We start from the raw sequence: 17,421 nt of genomic DNA, 5'->3' as shown, positions 1-17,421 counted from the left end.
TTTTGTGTTTTTTAGTTTTGTAACATTTTTGAAGCCTTTTTTTATACTGCCTTAATAGTCTGCTCAGGAGACTTGGAGCTGCCATTATCCAGTCGCCTGTGCTATGTGCAGCAGGGCTCCAGCACTGCTATCTATAGCAAAGATCACAATCTCCTATGAACACTGGTCACAATCCGACATTCACAGTGAGGTCCTGATAACAGGCAGGGGTCTCCTGCAGACCCCCAGCGGTGTCCCGTGATCCATCCATCCCTGAGAATAGGAGCAGGTTTCTTACAGTGTCTTCCTTGTTGCTTTTGTTTTTTCACGGACGTGTTAGGATCGGACATCACACGGACTGCACATGATCCCAGGGGTCAGATATGGGCAGTGCTCGCACTTACAGAGCAGCACTACAACCCCCATCCTCTCCCTCCCAGAGAGTACCATCCCCAGCCCCTCACTGCTAAGTAATCCCAGTAGTGACGTCGCTCCGTTCCCCCAAAAAACAAGCCCCCGTGAGTCCCGGACCATGTGACCGGCTGTGTCATGTGATCTCCTGACGTCAGGCGGTGATCGCCGAGCAGAACTGCAGGAGCTGCCTGCGATAAAACTGCCCGTGAGCGGGTGGCGCCTGTCAGCTCTGCAGATCGGAGGGTCGGAGTCTCCGCAGCGCACGGACAGGTGAGGGGCGGCTGTGTGCACCGGTATGTGCTCCGTGCTGACGGCGGCGATCTCCCCTCATCACTGGGCAGCCCGTTATACGGGGAGCAGGGACTGCGGCTCCCGGGATTACACTGAGCAGAGCGCAACCTGCCCGTGCCGAGGTGTAGTGCGGAGGTGTAGTGCAGAGCAGCGGTGTCCCTGACACAGCGTGCTGGGGGAGCAGGGCACTACTGGTCCCAGCAATGCCGCAGATGGTGGTGTGTGTACGATGGCCTGTGTGTGATTGCGTCTGTGTGTCTGGACCCAGAAATGGCATAGGCTGTCAGCTCAGCATGTACAGAGCAAGGGTGACCGGCACAGAGCCCAGGTCCCAACCAATGTGTGGTGGTCGTGATGATGATGACGACTGTATGGAACCCTATGAAATGTGATGATGACTGTACAGAACCCAGTCTTAGTGAGAGATAAAGTCACAGTACCTAGGTCCCATCCAATGTAAAGGTCACTGGTGCACCGAACCCAATCCAGTGTGATGATGATGATGATGACGGGTGTACAGTACACAGCCGAGGATGATGTCAATCAGTGCACAGAACCCAGTCCAGTGTGATGATGATGATGATGATGACGGGTGTACAGTACACAGCCGAGGATGATGTCAATCAGTGCACAGAACCCAATCCAGTGTGATGATGATGATGACGGGTGTACAGTACACAGCCGAGGATGATGTCAATCAGTGCACAGAACCCAATCCAGTGTGATGATGATGATAGGTGCACCGAACCCAATCCAGTGTGATGATGATGATGATGATGATAGGTGACCAGAACCCAATCCAGTGTGATGATGATGATGATGTTGACGGGTGTACAGTACACAGCCGAGGATGATGTCAATCAGTGCACAGAACCCAATCCAGTGTGATGATGATGATGATGATGATGATAGGTGACCAGAACCCAGTCCAGTGTGATGATGATGATGATGATGATAGGTGACCAGAACCCAATCCAGTGTGATGATGATGATGTTGACGGGTGTACAGTACACAGCCGAGGATGATGTCAATCAGTGCACAGAACCCAGTCCAGTGTGATGATGATGATAGGTGACCAGAACCCAATCCAGTGTGGTGATGATGATGATGATGATGATGATGATGATAATAGGTGACCAGAACCCAATCCAGTGTGATGATGATGATGATGATGTTGACGGGTGTACAGTACACAGCCGAGGATGATGTCAATCAGCGCACAGAACCCAGTCCAGTGTGATGATGATGATAATAGGTGACTAGAACTCAATCCAGTGTGGTGATGATGAGTGATCAGAACCCAATCCAGTGTGATGATGATAGGTAACCAGAACCCAATCCAGGGTGATGATGATAGGTAACCAGAACCCAATCCAGGGTGATGATGATAGGTAACCAGAACCCAATCCAGTGTGATGATGATGATGATAGGTAACCAGAACCCAATCCAGTGTGATGATGATGATGATAGGTAACCAGAACCCAATCCAGTGTGATGATGATGATGATAGGTAACCAGAACCCAATCCAGTGTGATGATGATGATAGGTGACCAGAACCCAATCCAGTGTGATGATGATGATGATGATAGGTGACCAGAACCCAATCCAGTGTGATGATGATGATGATGATGATAGGTGACCAGAACCCAATCCAGTGTGATGATGATGATGATGATGATAGGTGACCAGAACCCAATCCAGTGTGATGATGATGATGATGATAGGTGACCAGAACCCAATCCAGTGTGATGATGATGATGATAGGTGACCAGAACCCAATCCAGTGTGATGATGATGATGATAGGTGACTAGAACCCAATCCAGTGTGATTATGATGATGATAGGTGACCAGAACCCAATCCAGTGTGATGATGATGATGATAGGTGACCAGAACCCAATCCAGGGTGATGATGATAGGTAACCAGAACCCAATCCAGTGTGATGATGATGATGATAGGTAACCAGAACCCAATCCAGTGTGATGATGATGATAGGTAACCAGAACCCAATCCAGTGTGATGATGATGATAGGTGACCAGAACCCAATCCAGTGTGATGATGATGATGATGATAGGTGACCAGAACCCAATCCAGTGTGATGATGATGATGATGATAGGTGACCAGAACCCAATCCAGTGTGATGATGATGATGATGATAGGTGACCAGAACCCAATCCAGTGTGATGATGATGATGATAGGTGACCAGAACCCAATCCAGTGTGATGATGATGATGATGATAGGTGACCAGAACCCAATCCAGTGTGATGATGATGATGATGATAGGTGACCAGAACCCAATCCAGTGTGATGATGATGATGATGATAGGTGACCAGAACCCAATCCAGTGTGATGATGATGATGATGATAGGTGACCAGAACCCAATCCAGTGTGATTATGATGATGATAGGTGACCAGAACCCAATCCAGTGTGATGATGATGATGATGATGATGATAGGTGACCAGAACCCAATCCAGTGTGATGATGATAGGTGACCAGAACCCAATCCAGTGTGATGATGATAGGTGACCAGAACCCAATCCAGTGTGATGATGATGATAGGTGACCAGAACCCAATCCAGTGTGATGATGATGATGATAGGTGACCAGAACCCAATCCAGTGTGATGATGATGATGATAGGTGACCAGAACCCAATCCAGTGTGATAATGATGATGATAGGTAACCAGAATCCAGTCCAGTGTGATAATGATGATGATGATGATGATGATAGGTGACCAGAACCCAGTCCAGCGTGATGGTGATGATAGGTGACCAGAACCCAATCCAGTGTGATGATGATGATTATGATAGGTGACCAGAACCCAATCCAGTGTGATAATGATGATGATGATAGGTGACCAGAACCCAGTCCAGTGTGATAATGATGATGATAGGTGACCAGAACCCAGTCCAGTGTGATAATGATGATGATGATGATAGGTGACCAGAACCCAGTCAAGTGTGATGGTGATGATGGGTGACCAGAACCCAATCCAGTGTGATGATGACAATTGACCAGAACCCAGTCCAGGGTGATGGTGATGATGATGATAGGTGACCAGAAACCTATCCAGTGTGATGATGATGATGATGATGACGGGTGTACAGAACAGAGTCCAGTGTGGTGATGATAATGACAGGTGTACAGTACACAGCCGAGTATGATGTCAATCAGTGCACAGAACCCAGTCCAGTGTGATGATGATGATGGGTGAACAGAACCCAATCCAGTGTGATGATGATGATAGGTGATCAGAACCCAATCCAGGAGATGGTGATGATGATAGGTGACCAGAACCCAATCCAGGAGATGGTGGTGGTGATGATAGGTGACCAGAAACCTATCCAGTGTGATGATGATGATGATGATAGGTGACCAGAACCCAATCCAGTGTGATGATGATAGGTGACCAGAACCCAATCCAGTGTGGTGGTGGTGATGATGATGATGATAGGTGACCAGAACCCAATCCAGTGTGATGATGATGATGATGATAGGTGACCAGAACCCAATCCAGTGTGATGATGATGATGATAGGTGACCAGAACCCAATCCAGTGTGATGATGATGATAGGTGACCAGAACCCAATCCAGTGTGATGATGATGATAGGTGACCAGAACCCAATCCAGTGTGATGATGATGATAGGTGACCAGAACCCAATCCAGTGTGATGGTGATAATGATGATGATAGGTGACCAGAACCCAATCCAGGAGATGGTGATGATGATAGGTGACCAGAACCCAATCTAGGAGATAATGATGATGATAGATGACCAGAACCCAATCCAGGAGATGATGATGATGATGATAGGTGACCAGAACCCAATCCAGTGTGATGATGATAGGTGACCAGAACCCAATCCAGTGTGATGATGATAGGTGACCAGAACCCAATCCAGTGTGATGATGATAGGTGACCAGAACCCAATCCAGTATGATGATGATGATAGGTGACCAGAACCCAATCCAGTATGATGATGATGATAGGTGACCAGAACCCAATCCAGTGTGATGATGATGATAGGTGACCAGAACCCAATCCAGTGTGATGATGATGATGATAGGTGACCAGAACCCAATCCAGTGTGATGATGATGATGATTATAGGTGACCAGAACCCAATCCAGTGTGATGATGATGATAGGTGACCAGAACCCAATCCAGTATGATGATGATGATAGGTGACCAGAACCCTATCCAGGATGATGATGATAGGTGACCTGAACCCAATCCAGTGTGATGATTATGATAGGTGACCAGAACCCAATCCAGTGTGATGATGATGATAGGTGACTAGAACCCAATCCAGTGTGATGATGATGATAGGTGACCAGAACCCAATCCAGTGTGATGATGATGATAGGTGACCAGAACCCAATCCAGTGTGATGATGATGATAGGTGACCAGAACCCAATCCAGTGTGATGATGATGATGATGACAGCTGACCAGAACCCAATCCAGTATGATGATGATGATAGGTGACCAGAACCCAATCCAGTATGATGATGATGATAGGTGACCAGAACCCAATCCAGTATTATGATGATGATAGGTGACCAGAACCCAAACCAGGATGATGATGATGATGATGAGTGACCAGAACCCAATCCAGTGTGATGATGATGATAGGTAACCAGAACCCAAATCAGTGTGATGATGATGATAGGTGACCAGAACCCAATCCAGTGTGATGATGATGATAGGTGACCAGAACCCAATCCAGGATGATGATGATGAGTGACCAGAACCCAATCCAGTGTGATGATGATGATAGGTGACCAGAACCCAATCCAGTGTGATGATGATGATAGGTGACCAGAACCCAATCCAGTGTGATGATGAGTGACCAGAACCCAATCCAGTATGATGATGATGATATGTGACCAGAACCCAATCCAGTATGATGATGATAGGTGACCAGAACCCAATCCAGTATTATGATGATGATAGGTGACCAGAACCCAAACCAGGATGATGATGATGATGATGAGTGACCAGAACCCAATCCAGTGTGATGATGATGATGATAGGTGACCAGAACCCAAACCAGGATGATGATGATGATGATGAGTGACCAGAACCCAATCCAGTGTGATGATGATGATAGGTGACCAGAACCCAATCCAGTGTGATGATGATGATAGGTGACCAGAACCCAATCCAGGATGATGATGATGATGATGAGTGACCAGAACCCAATCCAGTGTGATGATGATGATAGGTGACCAGAACCCAAATCAGTGTGATGATGATGATAGGTGACCAGAACCCAATCCAGTGTGATGATGATGATAGGTGACCAGAACCCAATCCAGGATGATGATGATGAGTGACCAGAACCCAATCCAGTGTGATGATGATGATAGGTGACCAGAACCCAATCCAGTGTGATGATGATGATGATAGGCGACCAGAACCCAAACCAGGATGATGATGATGATGATGAGTGACCAGAACCCAATCCAGTGTGATGATGATGATAGGTGACCAGAACCCAAATCAGTGTGATGATGATGATAGGTGACCAGAACCCAATCCAGTGTGATGATGATGATAGGTGACCAGAACCCAATCCAGGATGATGATGATGAGTGACCAGAACCCAATCCAGTGTGATGATGATGATAGGTGACCAGAACCCAATCCAGTGTGATGATGATGATGATAGGTGACCAGAACCCAATCCAGTGTGATGATGATGATGATGATGATAGGTGACTAGAACCCAATCCAGTGTGATTATGATGATGATAGGTGACCAGAACCCAATCCAGTGTGATGATGATAGGTGACCAGAACCCAATCCAGGGTGATGATGATAGGTAACCAGAACCCAATCCAGTGTGATGATGATGATGATAGGTAACCAGAACCCAATCCAGTGTGATGATGATGATAGGTAACCAGAACCCAATCCAGTGTGATGATGATGATAGGTGACCAGAACCCAATCCAGTGTGATGATGATGATGATGATAGGTGACCAGAACCCAATCCAGTGTGATGATGATGATAGGTGACCAGAACCCAATCCAGTGTGATGATGATGATGATAGGTGACCAGAACCCAATCCAGTGTGATGATGATAATGACAGGTGTACAGTACACAGCCGAGTATGATGTCAATCAGTGCACAGAACCCAGTCCAGTGTGATGATGATGATGGGTGACCAGAACCCAATCCAGTGTGATGATGATGATAGGTGATCAGAACCCAATCCAGGAGATGGTGATGATGATAGGTGACCAGAACCCAATCCAGGAGATGGTGGTGGTGGTGATGATAGGTGACCAGAAACCTATCCAGTGTGATGATGATGATGATAGGTGACCAGAACCCAATCCAGTGTGATGATGATAGGTGACCAGAACCCAATCCAGTGTGGTGGTGGTGATGATGATGATGATAGGTGACCAGAACCCAATCCAGTGTGATGATGATGATGATGATGATGATAGGTGACCAGAACCCAATCCAGTGTGATGATGATGATGATGATAGGTGACCAGAACCCAATCCAGTGTGATGATGATGATAGGTGACCAGAACCCAATCCAGTGTGATGATGATGATAGGTGACCAGAACCCAATCCAGTGTGATGATGATGATAGGTGACCAGAACCCAATCCAGTGTGATGATGATGATAGGTGACCAGAACCCAATCCAGTGTGATGATGATAATGATGATGATAGGTGACCAGAACCCAATCCAGGAGATAATGATGATGATAGATGACCAGAACCCAATCCAGGAGATGATGATGATGATGATGATGATGATAGGTGACCAGAACCCAATCCAGTGTGATGATGATAGGTGACCAGAACCCAATCCAGTGTGATGATGATAGGTGACCAGAACCCAATCCAGTGTGATGATGATAGGTGACCAGAACCCAATCCAGTATGATGATGATGATAGGTGACCAGAACCCAATCCAGTATGATGATGATGATAGGTGACCAGAACCCAATCCAGTGTGATGATGATGATAGGTGACCAGAACCCAATCCAGTGTGATGATGATGATGATAGGTGACCAGAACCCAATCCAGTGTGATGATGATGATTATAGGTGACCAGAACCCAATCCAGTGTGATGATGATGATAGGTGACCAGAACCCAATCCAGTATGATGATGATGATAGGTGACCAGAACCCTATCCAGGATGATGATGATAGGTGACCTGAACCCAATCCAGTGTGATGATTATGATAGGTGACCAGAACCCAATCCAGTGTGATGATGATGATAGGTGACTAGAACCCAATCCAGTGTGATGATGATGATAGGTGACCAGAACCCAATCCAGTGTGATGATGATGATAGGTGACCAGAACCCAATCCAGTGTGATGATGATGATAGGTGACCAGAACCCAATCCAGTGTGATGATGATGACAGCTGACCAGAACCCAATCCAGTATGATGATGATGATGATAGGTGACCAGAACCCAATCCAGTATGATGATGATGATAGGTGACCAGAACCCAATCCAGTATTATGATGATGATAGGTGACCAGAACCCAATCCAGTATTATGATGATGATAGGTGACCAGAACCCAAACCAGGATGATGATGATGATGATGATGAGTGACCAGAACCCAATCCAGTGTGATGATGATGATAGGTGACCAGAACCCAAATCAGTGTGATGATGATGATAGGTGACCAGAACCCAATCCAGTGTGATGATGATGATAGGTGACCAGAACCCAATCCAGTGTGATGATGATGAGTGACCAGAACCCAATCCAGTGTGATGATGATGATAGGTGACCAGAACCCAATCCAGTGTGATGATGATGATAGGTGACCAGAACCCAATCCAGTGTGATGATGATAGGTGACCAGAACCCAATCCAGTGTGATGATGAGTGACCAGAACCCAATCCAGTATGATGATGATGATATGTGACCAGAACCCAATCCAGTATGATGATGATAGGTGACCAGAACCCAATCCAGTATTATGATGATGATAGGTGACCAGAACCCAAACCAGGATGATGATGATGATGAGTGACCAGAACCCAATCCAGTGTGATGATGATGATAGGTGACCAGAACCCAAACCAGGATGATGATGATGATGATGAGTGACCAGAACCCAATCCAGTGTGATGATGATGATAGGTGACCAGAACCCAATCCAGTGTGATGATGATGATAGGTGACCAGAACCCAATCCAGGATGATGATGATGATGATGAGTGACCAGAACCCAATCCAGTGTGATGATGATGATAGGTGACCAGAACCCAATCCAGTGTGATGATGATGATAGGTGACCAGAACCCAATCCAGTGTGATGATGATGATAGGTGACCAGAACCCAATCCAGTGTGATGATGAGTGACCAGAACCCAATCCAGTGTGATGATGAGTGACCAGAACCCAATCCAGTGTGATGATGAGTGACCAGAACCCAATCCAGTGTGATGATGAGTGACCAGAACCCAATCCAGTGTGATGATGAGTGACCAGAACCCAATCCAGTGTGATGATGAGTGACCAGAACCCAATCCAGTGTGATGAGTGACCAGAACCCAATCCAGTGTGATGAGTGACCAGAACCCAATCCAGTGTGATGAGTGACCAGAACCCAATCCAGTGTGATGATGAGTGACCAGAACCCAATCCAGTGTGATGATGAGTGACCAGAACCCAATCCAGTGTGATGATGAGTGACCAGAACCCAATCCAGTGTGATGATGAGTGACCAGAACCCAATCCAGTGTGATGATGAGTGACCAGAACCCAATCCAGTGTGATGATGAGTGACCAGAACCCAATCCAGTGTGATGATGAGTGACCAGAACCCAATCCAGTGTGATGATGAGTGACCAGAACCCAATCCAGTGTGATGATGAGTGACCAGAACCCAATCCAGTGTGATGATGAGTGACCAGAACCCAATCCAGTGTGATGATGAGTGACCAGAACCCAATCCAGTGTGATGATGAGTGACCAGAACCCAATCCAGTGTGATGATGAGTGACCAGAACCCAATCCAGTGTGATGATGAGTGACCAGAACCCAATCCAGTGTGATGATGAGTGACCAGAACCCAATCCAGTGTGATGATGAGTGACCAGAACCCAATCCAGTGTGATGATGATGATAGGTGACCAGAACCCAATCCAGTGTGATGATGATGATGATAGGTGACCAGAACCCAATCCAGTGTGATGATGATGATGATAGGTGACCAGAACCCAATCCAGTGTGATGATGATGATGATAGGTGACCAGAACCCAATCCAGTGTGATGATGATGATGATAGGTGACCAGAACCCAATCCAGTGTGATGATGATGATGATAGGTGACCAGAACCCAATCCAGTGTGATGATGATGATGATAGGTGACCAGAACCCAATCCAGTGTGATGATGATGATGATAGGTGACCAGAACCCAATCCAGTGTGATGATGATGATGATAGGTGACCAGAACCCAATCCAGTGTGATGATGATGATTATAGGTGACCAGAACCCAATCCAGTGTGATGATGATGATTATAGGTGACCAGAACCCTATCCAGGATGATGATGATGATAGGTGACCAGAACCCTATCCAGTGTGATGATGATGATAGGTGACCAGAACCCTATCCAGTGTGATGATGATGATAGGTGACCAGAACCCAATCCAGTGTGATGATGATGATAGGTGACCAGAACCCAATCCAGTGTGATGATGATGATAGGTGACCAGAACCCAATCCAGTGTGATGATGATGATAGGTGACCAGAACCCAATCCAGTGTGATGATGATGATAGGTGACCAGAACCCAATCCAGTGTGATGATGATGATAGGTGACCAGAACCCAATCCAGTGTGATGATGATGATAGGTGACCAGAACCCAATCCAGTGTGATGATGATGATAGGTGACCAGAACCCAATCCAGTGTGATGATGATGACAGCTGACCAGAACCCAATCCAGTATGATGATGATGATAGGTGACCAGAACCCAATCCAGTATGATGATGATGATAGGTGACCAGAACCCAATCCAGTATTATGATGATGATAGGTGACCAGAACCCAAACCAGGATGATGATGATGAGTGACCAGAACCCAATCCAGTGTGATGATGATGATAGGTGACCAGAACCCAAATCAGTGTGATGATGATAGGTGACCAGAACCCAATCCAGTGTGATGATGATGATAGGTGACCAGAACCCAAACCAGGATGATGATGATGAGTGACCAGAACCCAATCCAGTGTGATGATGATGATAGGTGACCAGAACCCAATCCAGTGTGATGATGATGATAGGTGACCAGAACCCAATCCAGTGTGATGATGATGACAGCTGACCAGAACCCAATCCAGTATGATGATGATGATAGGTGACCAGAACCCAATCCAGTATGATGATGATGATAGGTGACCAGAACCCAATCCAGTATTATGATGATGATAGGTGACCAGAACCCAAACCAGGATGATGATGATGAGTGACCAGAACCCAATCCAGTGTGATGATGATGATAGGTGACCAGAACCCAAATCAGTGTGATGATGATGATAGGTGACCAGAACCCAATCCAGTGTGATGATGATGATAGGTGACCAGAACCCAAACCAGGATGATGATGATGAGTGACCAGAACCCAATCCAGTGTGATGATGATGATAGGTGACCAGAACCCAAATCAGTGTGATGATGATAGGTGACCAGAACCCAATCCAGTGTGATGATGATGATAGGTGACCAGAACCCAAACCAGGATGATGATGATGAGTGACCAGAACCCAATCCAGTGTGATGATGATGATAGGTGACCAGAACCCAATCCAGTGTGATGATGATGATAGGTGACCAGAACCCAATCCAGTGTGATGATGATGACAGCTGACCAGAACCCAATCCAGTATGATGATGATAGGTGACCAGAACCCAATCCAGTATGATGATGATGATAGGTGACCAGAACCCAATCCAGTATTATGATGATGATAGGTGACCAGAACCCAAACCAGGATGATGATGATGAGTGACCAGAACCCAATCCAGTGTGATGATGATGATAGGTGACCAGAACCCAAATCAGTGTGATGATGATGATAGGTGACCAGAACCCAATCCAGTGTGATGATGATGATAGGTGACCAGAACCCAAACCAGGATGATGATGATGAGTGACCAGAACCCAATCCAGTGTGATGATGATGATAGGTGACCAGAACCCAAATCAGTGTGATGATGATGATAGGTGACCAGAACCCAATCCAGTGTGATGATGATGATAGGTGACCAGAACCCAATCCAGGATGATGATGATGATGATGATGAGTGACCAGAACCCAATCCAGGGTGATGATGAGTGACCAGAACCCAATCCAGGGTGATGATGAGTGACCAGAACCCAATCCAGGGTGATGATGAGTGACCAGAACCCAATCCAGTGTGATGATGAGTGACCAGAACCCAATCCAGTGTGATGATGAGTGACCAGAACCCAATCCAGTGTGATGATGAGTGACCAGAACCCAATCCAGTGTGATGATGAGTGACCAGAACCCAATCCAGTGTGATGATGAGTGACCAGAACCCAATCCAGTGTGATGATGAGTGACCAGAACCCAATCCAGTGTGATGATGAGTGACCAGAACCCAATCCAGTGTGATGATGAGTGACCAGAACCCAATCCAGTGTGATGATGAGTGACCAGAACCCAATCCAGTGTGATGATGAGTGACCAGAACCCAATCCAGTGTGATGATGAGTGACCAGAACCCAATCCAGTGTGATGATGAGTGACCAGAACCCAATCTAGTGTGATGATGATGATGGGTGACCAGAACCCAATCTAGTGTGATGAGGATGTGTGACCAGAACCCAATCCATTGTGGGGATGATGATGATGATGATGATGATGGGTGACCAGAACCCAATCCAGTGTGATGATAATGTTGATGATGATGGATGACCAGAACACAATCCAGTGTGATGATAATGTTGATGATGATGGATGACCAGAACACAATCCAGTGTGATGATGATGATGATGATGGGTGACCAGAACCCAATCCAGTGTGGTGATGATGATTGGTGACCAGATCCCTGGCCAGTGTGATGGTGATGACAGCTGACCAGAACCCAATCCAGTGTGGTGATGATGATGACTAGAACCAAGTCCGGTGTGATGGTGATGATGATGACCGGTGTACAGTACACAGCCGAGGATTATGTCAATCAGTGCACAGAACCCATTCCAGTGTGATGATAACTGGTGACCAGAACCCAGTCCAGTGTGATGATGATGGGTGACCAGAACCCAATCCAGTGTGGTGATGATGATTGGTGACCAGAACCCTGGCCAGTGTGATGGTGATGACAGCTGACCAGAACCCAATCCAGTGTGGTGATGATGATGACAGGTGACCACAACCCAGTCCAGTGTGATGATGATGACAGGTGACCACAACCCAGTCCAGTGTGATGATGATGATGACAGGTGACCACAACCCAGTCCAGTGTGATGATGATGATGACAGGTGACAACAACCCAGTCCAGTGTGATGATGATGATGACAGGTGACCACAACCCAGTCCAGTGTGATGATGATGATGACAGGTGACAACAACCCAGTCCAGTGTGATGATGATGATGACAGGTGACCACAACCCAGTCCAGTGTGATGATGATGATGACAGGTGACCACAACCCCGTCCAGTGTGATGATGATGATGACAGGTGACCACAACCCAGTCCAGTGTGATGGTGATGATGACAGGTGACCACAACCCAGTCCAGTGTGATGATGATGGGTTTCCAGAACCCAATCCAGTGTGATGATGATGATGATAGGTAACCAGAATCCTGTCCAGTGTGATGATGATGGTGATGGTGTACAGAACCCAGTACAGTGTGATTATGATATGTGACCACAACCCAGTCCAGTGTGATTGTGATGGTGATGATGATGACAGGTGACCACAACCCAGTCCAGTGTGATGGTTATGATGATGACAGGTGACCACAACCCATTCCAGTGTGATGATGATGATGATGACTGGTGACCAGAACCAGTCCAGTGTGATGATGATGATGACAGGTGATCAGAACCAGTCCAGTGTGATGATGATGATGATGACAGGTGACCAGAACCCAGTCCAGTGTGATGATGATGATGGGTAACCAGAATCCAGTCCAGTGTGATGATGATGGTGATGGTGTACAGAACCCAGTACAGTGTGATTATGATATGTGACCACAACCCAGTCCAGTGTGATGGTGATGATGATGACAGGTGACCACAACCCAGTCCAGTGTGATGGTGATGATGATGACAGGTGACCACAACCCATTCCAGTGTGATGATGATGATGATGATGACTGGTGACCAGAACCAGTCCAGTGTGATGATGATGATGATGACAGGTGATCAGAACCAGTCCAGTGTGATGATGATGATGACAGGTGACCAGAACCCAGTCCGGTGTGATGGTGATGATGATGATGGGTGTACAGTACTCAGCCAAGGATGATGTCAATCAGTGCACTGGACCCAGTCCAGTGTGATGACGATGATGATGATGACAGGTGACCAGGACCCAGTCCAGTGTGATGGTGATGATGACAGGTGACCAGAACCCAGTCCAGTGTGATGATGATTAATTTTTTTTTATATTGATACATCGGGCGATTCTGAACGCGGCGATACCAAATATGTGTATATTTGAATTTTTTTTATTGTTTTATTTTGAATGGGTTGAAAGGGGGGGATTTAAACTTTTATATTTTTTTAAAAACATTTTTTTTTACTTTTTAAATGCTTCAATAGTTTCCATAGGAGACTTGAAGCTGCGATCATCTGATCGCCTATGTTAGACATAGCAGGTCTTCAGCCCCTACTATGTGTAACAAAAGTGCTCATCTGCTATGAACGCCGACCACTGGGTGACACTCATAGCAGATTGGCTATGACAACCACAGGGGTCTCATCCAGACCCTGGGCTGTCATGCCAACCCATCGGTAACCCGCGATCACGTGACGGGGTCGCCGATGGGCAGAGTTTGACAGCGGCATTTAACTATGCTCCAATAGACATGACATGAGAACTATAGTATTTAAGATGTAGCATTTATTATTAGAATAGATTAAAATCACATAAAAAATCACAAAAAAGGGAAGAAGGCCACATAGCAGAGAAGATCAGACTGGGGGGTAGATAAATAAATACAAACGATAAAACATCCCAAAGGCACCATTCATGTATTAACCTCTAACAGGCGCTGTTCATGAAAATATACCACTGCCCCACAGAGTAAAGTGCTTAGTGCATACAGCCCCACTCTCCACCTTTCTCCATAAACCTCCAACACAGAGAACTATGGCATATATAAAGTGTTTGATGCAAATAATGGCAAAATTGTCATCAGTTAACAGGTCACATTAGATATTACTATCATAATAACATATTGAGAAGGTGAAATAAAGATGCATGGTATAAAGTGTTACTAACCCCTGAGTGCTGATCGGATCCAACGCGCGTTTTGCCACTGGCTTTAACGAGGATATCCTCGTTAAAGCCAGTATATTGTCATGAACAGCGCCTGTTAGAGGTTAATACATGAATGGTGCCTTTGGGATGTTTTATCGATTGTATTTATTTATCTACCCCCCAGTCTGATCTTCTCTGCTATGTGGTCCTCTTCCCTTTTTTGTGATTTTTTTTTTATGTGATTTTAATCTATTCTAATAATAAATGCTACGTCTTAAATACTATAGTTCTCATGTCATGTCTATAGGAGCATAGTTTAAATGGTGGACATGTGAACATTACAAATTTGTATATATTGACAGTGTTCTCAGCGGCATTTAACTAGTTAACACCCGCGGGAGGATCGCGATTCCACCTGCGGCTGTTGTGGGCAGATGTCAGCTGTGAGAATCAGCTGACATGTGCCCGGAAAAGTGCGGGCTCAACGCCGGAGCCCGCACCACATGTACGGCGCATGTCATGAAGGGGTTAATAAACACCTAGGTTGGGTCGCAACATATCTAATACAGTGTCTTGCGAAAGTACATACATCCCCCCCCCCCCACCCTTGGCTTTTTACCTATTTTGTTACATTACAACCTGTGTTTAAATATTTTTGTAACCGATTTGTGTGTGATGCATCAGCACTGAATAGTCTTACGTTGGTGAAGTGAGAAAAATATAGGCATAAACTGAATTTATGGGATCAAATAATAAAAAAAATTGGCATATGCATATGTATTCACCCCTTTTGCTATGAAGCCCCTAAAAATTTCCGGTGCAACCAATTACCTTCACAAGTCACATGCTTAGTGAAAGGAAGTCCACCTGTGTGCAATCTAAGTGTCACACAGCCTGTCAGTATATACACTTTACCTTTTCTGAAAGGCCACAGAGGCTTCAAAATCATTTAGCAAGAGGCACCACCAACAACACCATGCAGACCAAGAAGATCTCCAAATAAGCCAGGGTCAAAGTTGTTGAGATGTACAAGTCAGGGTTAGGTTATAAAAAAATACTCCAATCTCTGATGATCTCCTGAAGCGCCATCAAATCTATTATCATCAAATGGAAAGAACATGGTACCACAGCAAACCTGCTAAGAAAGGGCCGCCCATCAAAACTCTCAGCCCGGGCAAGGAGGGCATTAATCAGAGAGGCAGCACCGAGATCAAAGGTAACCCTGAAGGAGCTGCAGAGTTCCCACGCAGAGACTGGAGAATCTGTCCATACAACCACAATAAGCCGTCCACTCCATACAGGCGGCATTTATGGAAAATTCAGCAGAAAAAAGCCTTTGCTTATACACACACAAATTGTAAGGCTCGTTTTGAGTTTGCCAAAAGACATATGGGAGACTCCCCAAATGTATGGAGGAAGGTGGTGTGGTCAAATGAGACCAAAATTTAATTTTTTGGCCCCCAAGGTAAACTCTGTCTGGTGCCAAACCAATACAGCTCATCACGATAAGAACACCATCCCCACAATGAAACATGGTGATGGCAGCATCATGTTGTTGGGAGGTTTTTCGGCAGCAGGGACAGAGAAGATGGATGGTTCAAAATACAGGGATGTTCCTGAGCAAAACCTCTTTCAGTCTGTCAGTGATTTTAGACTGGGACAGAGGTTCACCTTCCAACAAAACAGTGACCCATAGCATAATGACTGCTAAAGAAACACTCAAGTAGTTTAAGGGGGAACGTGTAAATGTTTTGCAGTGGCCTAGTCAAAGCCCAGACCTTAATCCAATTGAGAATCTGTGGTCAAATTTGAAGATTGCTTTTCACCAGAGGAAACCATCTAACTTAATGGAGCTGGAGCAGTTTTGCCTTGAGGAATGGGCAAAAATGCCAGTGGCAAGATGTGGAAAGCTCATAGAGACTTATCCAAAGTGACTTACAGCTGTAATTGCCACAAAAAGGAGGTTCTACAAAGTACTGACTTTAGGGGGGGTGTGAATAGTTATGCACACTGAAGTTTTCAGGTATTTTGTCCTATTTGTTTGCTTCATATTAAAAAGAAACCAAACTTGTCTGTGGATTCTACCACAGTAGATTCCTGGGCGAGTGCTGCTGGCTGCCACGTGTGTTAGTCCGGGATTCGTGGTCCATACTCTCTTCATGATACACTGATGTGTGAATTTGCCTGCAAGAAGTGCAAATGAAGTAATGTCTGTAGGTCAGAAACTTATGCCCAG

The 17,421-nt window shown here is 45.8% G+C and overlaps 1 protein-coding gene across 4 annotated transcripts in view; it reads left to right on the top strand.

The window, feature by feature from the left end:
• The first annotated feature begins 504 nt into the window (after nt 1-504).
• Nucleotides 505-17,421, top strand: part of ABAT (4-aminobutyrate aminotransferase) — a 138,402-nt gene continuing 121,485 nt past the window's right edge. Inside the window, exon 1 of one of the 4 annotated variants that reach the window (XM_073647771.1) lies at nt 505-686. The gene's annotated coding sequence lies outside the window, so the exon portion shown is untranslated. The remainder of the gene's footprint in view (nt 687-17,421) is intronic. The other 3 variants (XM_073647768.1, XM_073647775.1, XM_073647773.1) reach the window with 3 other exon arrangements.

The sequence above is a fragment of the Phyllobates terribilis genome, unplaced genomic scaffold, assembly GCF_046119375.1.
Source record: "Phyllobates terribilis strain yellow unplaced genomic scaffold, ASM4611937v1 Scaffold_9__5_contigs__length_417890890, whole genome shotgun sequence".
NCBI lineage: Eukaryota > Metazoa > Chordata > Amphibia > Anura > Dendrobatidae > Phyllobates > Phyllobates terribilis.
Note: the sequence above shows the minus strand (reverse complement) of the source record. Positions and strands in the feature narration are given on the sequence as shown.